This window comes from Penaeus chinensis, chromosome 7 (assembly GCF_019202785.1).
Source record: "Penaeus chinensis breed Huanghai No. 1 chromosome 7, ASM1920278v2, whole genome shotgun sequence".
Lineage (NCBI taxonomy): Eukaryota > Metazoa > Arthropoda > Malacostraca > Decapoda > Penaeidae > Penaeus > Penaeus chinensis.
In genome coordinates this window covers 38,218,563-38,231,062 of record NC_061825.1, presented here as the reverse complement: position 1 = coordinate 38,231,062, position 12,500 = coordinate 38,218,563, and the positions used below count along the sequence as shown (strand labels likewise).

General features: G+C 39.7%; 1 protein-coding gene across 1 annotated transcript in view; it reads left to right on the top strand.

Moving 5' to 3' along the window:
- The window catches only part of LOC125027415, a 151,830-nt gene that overhangs the window by 131,431 nt on the left and 7,899 nt on the right, over nucleotides 1–12,500 (top strand). The window lies entirely within an intron of this gene.

Below are 12,500 nucleotides of genomic sequence, written 5' to 3'. Positions count from 1 at the left end.
ACTGATGTTACTGTTATTAATTTCATCATTGTCATGGTCATTATTATTATTGACATCATATTGTTCTTACACCTCTCTCTCTCTCTCTCTCTCTCTCTCTCTCTCTCTCTCTCTCTCTCTCTCTCTCTCTCTCTCTCTCTCTCTCTCTCTCTCTCTCTCTCTCTCTCTATCTCTCTACCTCCCTCCCTCCCTCTCCCTCACCCTCACCCTCACCCTCACCCTCCCTCCCATAAACACGCACGCATGCGCGCGCACACACACACACACACACACACACACACACACACACACACACACACACACACACACACACACACACACACAAAATTAAACACGCACGCACGCACGCACTTTATCCAACCAGGACACTAATTAAACCAGCTCGTTTTCATTATCCAATTACGGGCTAGTTAGGATACCTTCCGTGTAATTAGGGAAAACAAGGGAGACCAGATAACAAGCAGTTCTAAAGGTAAACAACGTTAATGAGGGTAATTAGACGAAATAACGGAGGTAGTTTGAATGTTTGTTTGTGACTGAGATTTTTGGGTAAATGTTGTGACTGTTTGTGAGGAAAGGTGGGGGGGGGGGGGGAGAAGGAAGAAGTAAAATAAGAAAAAAAGGAAGAGGAAGGTGAAGAAAAAAAGGAAGGGGAGAAAAAAAAAAAACAAGAATTAGTAGAAGAAGAAAAGGAAGAAGAAAAAAACAAGAGGAGGAAGAGGAAGAAGAAAGAGGAGAAAATGTTAAAATAGACGATTAAAAGGAGGAGGAGGATAATGTTAATAAGGATGACAGATTTTTGTAATTGTTTTGATAGCCAAGGCAGCACTAATGAAATATGTAATTATCGAATACTTCTAAAAATGATAATAATATAAGTGGTGATACAGAAATAAAGAAGAGATAAAAAAAAATGAAGATCGACAGACAGATAAATAAGCAGAGAGAGAGAGAGAGAGAGAGAGAGAGAGAGAGAGAGAGAGAGAGAGAGAGAGAGAGAGAGAGAGAGAGAGAGAGAGAGAGAGAGAAAGAGAGAGAAAAATAAGAGATGTAGATATATAGAGAGATAGATGTAGAGAGAAAGAAAGAAATTAGAGATGTAGAGAGAGAGAGAGAGAGAGGGTGGGAGGGTGGGTAAACGGAGCGAGCGAGAAAGACAAAATTAGAAAGACTTAGAGAGAAAACCGAGAGACAGGACGTGACGGAAAAGCCGACCCTCGTCATCCCGGGCGCCGCTGACTCACGGCTCCACGCAGTCTCGAGTGGGCGGCGATGACGTCACGGCACAGCGCGAGTGTGACGTCATGAATTTGGGGACTTTTTTTTCTTCTTTCTTTTTTTCAATAGATAAACAGCAGGTTTATAGTAAGAAACATAATATGAATCTCCATATTACTGGAACGCTTATCCACGAAATGATGTAAATCTTATGCTGAAATAAGTATTTGAAAAGAAACAGAGAAACATATACCAACATTATAACTAATAGTAATGGCGGTGAAAATAATAACAACACTAATTTTGAAAAACAGTTATTGCCTCTAAATGTTTGTTAATGGATGTGAGCGCGTGAGTTTAAAACATAGACCACAAACACTCTCCACTAAGGTAAGGGAAATGGGAGGGGGGGGAGTAGGGGGCAGCTCGAGGCTATGGGGGGGGGGGTGTAGGGTAGCGACCGAGAGAGGCTAGAGTAAAAGGGTAGCTAAAGGAGGAGGAGGAAGAAAGGGTAAATACAGGGGGAGGGGGGGAGAGGAAGAAAAAAGGGGGAGAGAGGTAGGGGATAGAGGACGAGGGTAATGGGAGGGGAAAAGAAGAAGGAATAGATACAGGGAAGAGGGAAGAAGAGAGAGAGAGAGATGGCGTACAGAGGAAAGGAAGAAGAGGAAAAGGAGGAAACAGAGGAAGGGAAAAGAGGAAAATAGGACTACAGTTAGAAAGGATACAACAAGGAATGCAACTACAGTAATTGGTCGGACAGCAAGAACCATCAACAGTGGGTAGGGAAATGGTCACAGGGTGGGGAGGGGAGGGGAGGGGGAGGGGGGAGGGGGGAGAAGGGGGGAGGGAGACAAACGCGAGTCAAAAATATCGTCTCGCTACTCTAATGACAAACTTATGGAGATGAACTTGGCTAAGTGCGTGTCCAACAACTGCTAAGTGAATGTTGGGGACCTCATCTATGCTGGACAGTGATGGCGCACGTAGCATGTGCTTGTGACGCGCTGTACTGTTAAGTCAACTGTTTTCTGCGATATGAGTGTGTGGACGTGTTTATGGTTATGGGTTTGCGAATGTCTTTCTGGCATTGTCTTTCTGATTTGCTTGTCTGCCTGTCTGTCTGTCTGATTTGCTTGTCTGTCTGTGTCTATTGCGTGTCTGATTCGCTTGTCTGCCTGTCTGTCTGTTTGCCTATTTGCGTGTCTGATTCGCTTGTCTGCCTGTCTCTGTTTGTCTGTTTGCGTGTCTGATTCGCTCGTCTATCTGTCTGTCTGTCTAATTGCCTATTTGCGGGTCCGATTAGCTTGTCTGTCTGACTGTTTTGTGTCTGCACACACACACAAACACACAAACACACACACACACACACACACACACACACACACACACACACACACACACACACACACACACATATACACACATACACACACACACACAAACACACAAACACACAAACACACACACACACACACACACACACACACACACACACACATACACACACATACACACACATACACACACATACACACATACACAAACACACATGTGTGTGTATATATATATATTCATAATCCTGTCAGCAACGTTCCCCAAAGGCAATGACACCTCTTCAAGCCGCCCCCCCACCTCCCCCTCCCCCCACCAACAAATCCCGTTGCCCATGTACCCCCCTCTCTCCCTCCCCCCCCCCCCTTTCCAGGCACCCATCCCGGCCCGCCAGTTTGACCGCGAGGACAGCTGTGATCTCCCAGAAGGACATTCACACACAAGAAAACTTAATATAAGAAAAAAAAAATATATATATATATAACGTGTCATAACCCCCTCTTCCCCCCTCCCTCCCATTCTTTCTAAGAAAACCTCCAGAATGTCCAAAATCCCGTGCAAAGGTAAGGGGGGCTTCGACCTTGTGGATTCGTCTGTTTCCATAGAGTTCCCATCTGGAGGTGAATGTCATTAGTGGTCGTTCCTGTACGCTAATTTGCCTGTTAACTTGCTCGGGATTATACACAGGAGTATGAGAAAGGCGCGTTGTGGGTTTACGCCTGCGGTCTCTGAGTTCGCGGGCCTAGACTGGACGGCGACTTTTAATTAGTTTTTGGTTCTTTTTGCTTTTCTTTTTTCGTTATCGTGTTCTTTCGTGTGTGTGTGTTTTTTTTTGTTTTGTTTTTGTTATTTGCTTCGTTGTTTTAATTCGTTTTCGCGATTGGTTGTTTATTTATTTATTTATTTACTGTGTGTCTGAATGGGTTTACACCTGCGGTCCCTTGAGTTCGCGGGCTGGACTGGACGGTGCCTTTTATTAATTTAGTTTTTTCTTCATTATCATATTCTTTAGTTTTCCCTTTTTTCTTGGTTGTTTTTATATTCGTTTTCATTTTCTTTCCCTGTTTATTACAGTGCAGGTCTATTTTCTTTTTCTTAATATCTTCATATTCATTATTATAGTCTTTCGTTTTCTTTCTTTCTTTCTTTCTTGGTTGTCTTAATTCGTTTTCATTTCCCTTTCTCTTTTTGTTTTACAGTTTTGTTTGTTGATTAATTTTGGGTTTACTCCTGCGGTCTCTGAGGTCTTGGGCAAGGCTGACCGAAACCTTTTCATTTTTTTCTTTCTGTTATTATTTCTGTCATTATCCGTTATTCATTTCGTTTTCTTTCTTTTTTTCGTTATTTATCACTTCGTTCTAACTTTTTCCGTGTATGTTTGTAACAACTATTGCCATTTTTTAAAACATATTACACCTGTAGTCGTTGAATTTAGAGTGGAATATATCATTGTAATCTTTTCATTTTTAGAATTATTGGCTATCTAACGTAGATTGATTTTGTTTTTGTTTTTGTTTTTTGCCTTTTTCTGCCATATCTTTTATGTTCTTGTTTATTTTGTTTGACTATTGGATTATTATTTACATTCATATTTGTTCATAATTATTATTGTGTTTGCGGTCGGTGAGTCTGTAGACTAGACTGGAGTATCAGGTCTTTTCTTTTCAGCTTTATTTTCTTATTTCCCTTTAATGTTTCATTATTATTATTAATCAGTGGATATCTACTTATTTTATTCTAATTTATTAACTTTTACCCCCGCGGTCGCTGAGTTCGTAGACTGCACTGGACCGTGTTTTCATTATATTATCTTATGTTCATTATTGTCGTGTATTTGATTATTGTCTATATGGAGATTTTTATTCTTGTTCATTAATTAATGTATATATTATTACTGGTTATATATTTTGATTCTTATCGGGTTATGGGTTTATGCGGGCGGTCGCTGGTATAAACTGGACTGCATATCACTTTTCTGTTTCCTTTTATTATATTTTCTCGTTTTCACTTTTTTTTTATTTTCGTTTATTCGTTTAGTAGATTAATATAATTAATTATTTTTTGTTTATCAGCGAAAATAGGCTTGCGGTCAACATGTTTTATTGTTATTATTACCATCATTATTATTATCATCATCATCATCATCATCATCATCATCATCATCATCATCATCATCATCATCACCATCATCATTATTATTATTATTATTATTATTATTATTACTATTATCATTATTGTTAGTAATAGTTGTATTATTATTATTATTATTATTATTATTATTATTATTATTATTATTATTTTACTTTCGTTTGTTTTTAATGGTTATCACTTTTTTTTTTGTATATACCGTTATTCTATTTCGCTTCCATTTCGTGTCTATAGAGTTAATATTCATTTGCATATTCATTGCTATTTACATTTATCAACCTTCACGTAATAAAGACTGGGCAACACTTTCTCATGATGAATAATAAGAAAAGATAAATAAATAATAAAGATAATCATCATCATCATCATCATCATCATCATAGAATTTAATCGACTTATCGTTCTTTTCAAAGTTCCCCCTCCCCCCCCCCCCCTTTCTCCCTCTTCCCTCCCTTTAAAGAAAAAAACAGCTCTTTAAAAAAAAAAAAAAATAGAAAGAATTAAAAAAAAAAAGAAAAAAAAAAGCGAGAGATTGCAAATACGACGTGAAAATATAATGTACATTTAACGTAAAATTAATGTAGCAGAAAGCGAGGGTTGATGTGGCATGACGTCACGCTGCTGTAACGGGCGTTGGTGGTATAATTTTGGGAAAATATGTCTGTCTGTTGTAGTGTTATAAGGCCCGAGTGAATCTGTTCGTCGATTGATTTCTGGAATGATGTGTTGATTTGCGTTTTTCTTTTTATGTTTCTCTGTTTCTCTATTCCTCTCGCTTTCGGTCTCTCTCTCTCTCTCTCTCTCTCTCTCTCTCTCTCTCTCTCTCTCTCTCTCTCTCTCTCTCTCTCTCTCTCTCTCCCCTCTCTGTCCCTCTCGCCCTCTCTCCCTCCCCCCCTCTCTCCCTCCCCCCCCCCTCTCTCTCTCTCTCTCTCTCTCTCTCTCTCTCTCTCTCTCTCTCTCTCTCTCTCTCTCTCTCTCTCTCTCCTCCCTCCCTCTCTCTCCCTCTCTCCTCTCTCTCTCTCTCTCTCTCTCTCTCTCTCTCTCTCTCTCTCTCCTCTCTCTCTCTCTCTCCCTCCCTCTCTTCCTCTCTTCCTCTCTTCCTCTCTTCCTCTCTTCCTCTCTTCCTCTCTCCCTCTCTTCCTCTCTCTCTCTCTCTCTCCCCCTCTCTCTCTCTCCCTCTCCCTCCCTCTCTCTCCCTCTCCCTCTCCCTCCCTCCCTCCCTCCCTCCCTCCCTCCCTCCTCTCCCTCTCTCCCTCTCTCCCTCTCTCCCTCTCTCCCTCTCTCTCTCTCTCTTTCTCTTTCTCTCACTCACTCTCTCCCTCTCTCTCTCTCTCTCTCTCTCTCTCTCTCTCTCTCTCTCTCTCTCTCTCTCTCTCTCTCTCATATAACACACACACACACACACACACACACACATACACACATACACACATACACACTCGTTGATGCTTACATACAAACGGGCAGTCGTGATAAACTGTCAATAACATCTGCCTCAGATGCATTTATTCCGTCATGCACATCCGTCCCGTGCCAACCTTTTGTTCAGAGGCCGTCATGCAAACAGATCTTCTGCATGGCTCGCTGAACCGCTCATGCACGTGGGTTATGTGGCTTGAACGAGTTTAGCTGTCTGTTACACGCAACATGCTAGATGGAGATACGCACGCTCATACGTATACATACAAACACATAGATACAAACATGCACGCACACATACAAACAAACGCGCTCGTACAAACACATAGAAACAAACACAAACGTACGCACAAATGCACACGCAAACACGTACACACACACGCACAAACACACACGCACGCACGTACACACACACACACACACACACACACACACACACACACACACACACACACACACACACACACACACACACACACACACATACACACTCGCACGCATACACCCACGCACGCACGGACGCACACGCACAAACGCAATAACCATATTCTTTACACGCATGTGACTTTTCTTCTTCTTTAATTAACCCTTTCGTCTCCACAAATCTTGCTTCGCGTGGTCTTGAGATGTAGGCCTACGCCATCGGGTTATAAACGGGGGATTTAAAACGAAAAGCAAAAAAAAATGTTATTTATACGATCTTTGTAAATTACTTGTGCGAAACGAAATCGAAAAAAAGGAGACAGAAGGGAATAAATGGAAATAAATGGGAAAAATGCTGATTAGAGGTGATAGGGATTTTGATAAAAGTCAGTTGTAATGATTATAATGATTATGATTATTATATTAATAATGACAAAGACATTGATGAAAATATATATAATAATGATATTGGTAACACTGACGATATACACTAATACGAAGAAGTGTATAACGAAAAATAACAATAAATAGAACACAACAAAGAAAAAGATGAAAATAACCAAAAATAAATAACAGAAGAACGAAAAACAGCAAAGAAAAAGATGGAGCAAGTAAACAAAAATGAGTAAACAAGAAAAGAAGAAGAAAGATCATTATTATCATTGTTTCTCGAACAAACAAAAGAATTTCCTTCACCTTATAATAAAACGACGCTCTTTAACACACTTCGTAAATAGACAAAAAAAAGAGAGAGAAAAAAAAAGGAAAAAGTTATTTCATAAGCGAGATCCGGCGACGAAGAATCAACAAGACTTGATTCCCTTGTGTTGATTTTGGAAGATAAACAATTTTTTTTTTTCTCTCTCTTCCGGAAATCCTGCTTGAGAGAAATGAGGGATAAATGACAAAAGCAATACCGGGTTGCTTTTGGGGTTTATGGGTTGCCTTTGACTTGTTTTTTTGGGGGGGAGTTGCTTTTGGCTTCGTTTTAGGTCGCTTTGGCTTGCTTTAGGTTGCTTTGGCTTGCGTTTTTGGGTTTTCGGGTTGCTTTTGGCTTGCTTTATGTTTTTTTGCTTTTGGCTTGCTCTTTGGTTTTTTTTTTTTGGCTTGCTTTGGGTTGCTTTCAGTTTGCCCTTGGCTTGCTTTTGACCTTTCTTCAGTACAGACAATAAAATATTAAAACAAAAACGACTTGAAAACAACAGGTAATAAAAAGGAAAGGATGAGGAAGGGAGGGTGAAGATAATGGCGTTAGAACAGTCATGGGTGTGATAAAACAGAGAATTTTTGTGTTGATGATAATGAGGATAATGAGGAGGGTGGGAGAGAGAGCGAGAGGGTGAGAGAGTGAGGAAGAGGGGGGGGAGAGAGAGGGGGGGGAGACAGGGAAAGAGAGTGTTTGTGTAGGAGGGTGGGGGTGTGCGTGAGAGAGAGAGAGAGATACAAAGACAGAAAAAGAAAGAGAAAAGCGAGAGATAGAAGGAGAAAGGAGAGAGAGAATAGAGAAGAGACAGAGACAGAAAGAAAGAGACAGAGAGAGAGAGAGACAGAGAGAGAGAGAAAGAGAGGAGAGAGGAAACCGCAACCGACCTGCCTTTGCCAGTCCGACGTCATCACGACCAGAGACAGTCGTAAACCATAGACTAACAAAGAATTTTTTTTTTTTTTGCTCCAAGTGTTTTGTTGTTTAGTTTCTGTGAATTTTACGTCTTTGTTGTTTGTGTTGGTAGAAGACGGTAAAGGTATTTTGAGGATAATACATTTAATGACAATGAAGACCGGAGGGGGGGAGGGGGGGAGTGATGAAAACGATGGTAATGATAATGCTAATGATATTCATAGTGAAAAGGTTAATGAATTCTCATGTTGTTTCTATCATACCTATGAGGCTTTGTTAATGCATTAATGATGAGTAAGTAATAGAGTGAATTCTCATGAGACACATGAAATATGAACAAACATTTATTTACAATAGTAACTGTAACAAGAGTGAGAATTAAACTCTCTTCATGTAGATTTTACAAACCTAAAATACTAATTAGTAATACAGTATTATAATAATGATAATAATAACAATGATAATGATAATAATGATGATGATAGTAATAATAATAATAATAATGATGATGATAGTAATAATAATAATAATAATGATGATAATAATAGTAATAATAATGATAATAGTAATAATAATAATAATAATAATAATAATAATAATAACAACAGCAATACTACTACTACTGCTGCTAATAATAATAACAATAACAATTATAATTAAAAAAAAATAGCATTCCTTCACTCGCCCTCAAAAACAACACAAGGTCATCATCTCCAGCCATTGAAACCAATGCGCCAGAAGCCCAACCAAAGAAGTTCGTAAGCAGCGTCTCAGTCCAGTCCGTCAGTCAGCCAAGTCCTCAGCGACGTCGGAGTCGGTGAAGCGCGTCAGGAGCAGCCAGACGGAGGGCGCTACCTGTCTGTAAAACCATACATTCCCTTCGCTAACCACTGCTACTGTTATTATGAATGACGGGATAGCCTAGTTTGTCTGTTTAGCACTGTGTTAGCGTGTAATTGGGGTGTCTGTCTCTCCAGGGGTTGGGGGGGTAATTTGCCGGTCAGCTTTATTTGCGGGTATTTGTCAAAAAAAGAAGTTAATAATAATAATAAAAATGGTGTAAATTATTCGATGTCGGTAAGTGAGTTTAACCGGGTTTTAGGGCGGGTTTTCCGGTTAATGTGTTCGGAGGTGTTCGTTAATTGCAGGGGGTTAAGTAAAAACAGGAGAAAAGGTAATTTAAATTGTTTGTAAGCATAGACTTGATGTTTGTGAAATGACAAATAATTCTTGTAGTTCTAACTCTCTAAGATGATGTGGAAATATTTGGAATAATTATTCGATTTCTTGTAAAGATTATTTGTAAATTTCCGATTTTCATTATCGAACATTCTTCAAGAAAAAAGACGATTTCCCTTGAAACCCTTCAGAGAATGTGGAAATATCTGGAATATTTTACTCGATTTCACAAGTTTAATATATTTATTTATTTATTTTTCTTTATTTTTTTCTTATTTTTATTACCAACCATTCTTCCAAGATATAAAATAGACGATTTCCCTCAGCATTCCCGCATTCGTTCACGCTCCAACTAGCAACTGCTCTCTCGAATCTTCCTCTCGATTCCATAGAACAAATATCTGATCTAGTTCGGATGATACGCGGCATTACAAAACCACATAACTCCAGGCTCTGGCGGCTGTAGGCTCGGCCGCCATTATCCGTGGGAACTTTGACCATGTAACAACTGTGCCTCATATAAGGAGTCATTTCGATCATAACGAGATTAATTCCGGATAATTTCCTTCCTCCTATTCACCCTCCTGCCTGCTGCAACCGCCGACGTGTGATCAGTGACCCGATTAAGTTGATATAAAGCGATATAGGCCGCGGTCGAGGAGGAGGGACAGGGGGGAGGCCGCCTCACGTTCACTTAATGTTATTGAGTGGCTGACGCTGGACCGCCCGCTCTCCGGATGAGCGCCTTCGTTGCGGTTGACCTTTGTGTCCGATCATGGACGTGTGTTTGTATGTTTTGTGTGTGCACGTACATGTATGTAGTTATGCAGTATGCGGCTGTCTTTATACGAGCATATACATACATACATACATACATACATGTACACGCACGCAAGCACACACACACACACACACACACACACACACACACACACACACACACACACACACACACACACTACATACACACACACACACTGACACTCACTCACTCACAAACACACATACAGAGACATGTATAGAGGTAATTCATTTGAATATAAAATACATACATTTACACTAACATAAGTATACACACAGTGTATGTGTGTGTGTTTCTTTTTAAGTGTATACGGCAAGTCCATACATGAAGAGACGGATAGAAATTGTATAGATTAGTAATGAAAATATATGATCAAGGAAATCGTTGACGTTTTCATTCATAATCTCCATTGAATAGCAATACAACTTTCAAATAAATATGTAACACATGACCACACTATACCATATACTCCCATGTATATGAAACGTATATTTGACAGACAGACATACAGACAAACAGAGAAGAAAAGAAAGTGAATGAAATACAAGAGAATTCGCCTCTAATAAGGCTTAAGAATTCAATCAATGAAAATAGGGTTCTATTAAACACTCAAGAGTCACCTTATCAACGAGGTAGACTACAAGGGGAGAGAGAGAGGGGAGAGAGGGAGAGAGAGAGAGAGAGGAGAGAGGAGAGAAAGAGAGAGAGAGAGGGAAGGAGGGAGGGACTGAGGTTTGGGTGAGCGGACAAATTGGTGCCAAGGACCGTTTTCTTAGCCGTTGGGGAGGAGGCCGAAGAAAGTTTTATCTAACTTTCTTCTGATCGAGGCCCAAATAAGTAATTATTGAGATCATGACGTTTATATTATCCACGAACGTTTACATTGAGATAGCGATTATGGTTTATATTATCTTTGATTTACGCGAGTGTTGTGATATAGGCTCATTTTGCACTGATTTACACTCGGGTATTTTTGTGATCTGTGTATAGTTATGTTTATTTACACAAGTATTATGGACTACACATTTACGTCGAGTTACATTTAAAAGTATTATTTCTGTAAACTTTGATTTACACAAACATTTTCTATACGTATTTACACTAATCTAAACCTTTATTACACGTCATATACACTTATACCCATTTACAAGAGACATTACGATCTATACACAATTCCCCTGATGTACACAGCGAGACGTCAGGATGCAGGAAGTCCGTGCTAATTTATGTAAATGTGATGCTGCGTCTTTTCTCTCAAGGTCAAGGTATCTCTAAACAGATAGACCCTCACCAGGCAGGTCAGATTAATGTTTTCATTCAATAAGTTAAATGGAAGTGGAGTTACCTGGTTATGTGTTCCTCGGTCAGTGTTGACAAGGAAATGCAAATTGCGATGGATTGCACGGGTGGAAAAAATGGGTTGGTGACATGTGTTGATTTATTGCATTCTTGGTATATCGTGATGTGTGTGTGTTTTGTTAATTGTCAGTTTTCATGTTTCTCTCTCTTTTTCTTTCTTTCTTTTGTTTTCCTCTGTTTCTTTCTCTTTGCCTGCTCTCTCTCACTCTCTCCCCCCCCCCCCTCTCTCTCTCTCTCTCTCCCTCTCTCCCCCCCCCTCCCCCCTCCCTCCCTCCTCTCTCTCTCTCCCTCCCTCCCTCCCTCCCTCCCTCCCTCCCTCCCTCCCTCCCTTCTTCATTCCCTCGTCTCTTTCACATCCTTGTCTTTATACGCGCATATATATATATATATATATATATATATATATATGTATATATACATGTATATATATATATACATGTATATATGCATGTACACGCACGTAAGCACGCGCGCACACACACACACACACACCTATTTTACCCTATTCTTTTCCTCTTCTTTTCAGATCCTTTCTTTTCCTCCTTTCACCATCTTTCTCATAGTTATTCTTTAGTAAAAAAAAAAAAAAATGTTAGTGACCTTCAAATGTTTATCCTTATTGCCGGCAACATGACTTAATCAATTTACTTTTTAGTCACGTGCATTATCAACAACGGTCATCTCTCCACGGATTTGAATAATTCGAACCACACTCTACTCTTATCTAAAAGGGGGAAAAAAAGGAAAAAAGAAACATCGTGTGAAAAAAAACTAATGCAAAAACACATCATCTTTCGCAAATGCATGCAGACTTAAGTACCCAGAAAATTGATCACACAAGCCACTCTCTTGAGACTCTATTCCAATCCACTCTTAAGCCGCTATTGCAAGCCACTCTCTTAAGATACTATTGCAAGCCACTCTCTTAAGCCGCTATTGCAAGCTACTCTCTTAAGCAGTTATTGCGAGCCACTCTCTTTTGCCTCTATTGCAAGCCAC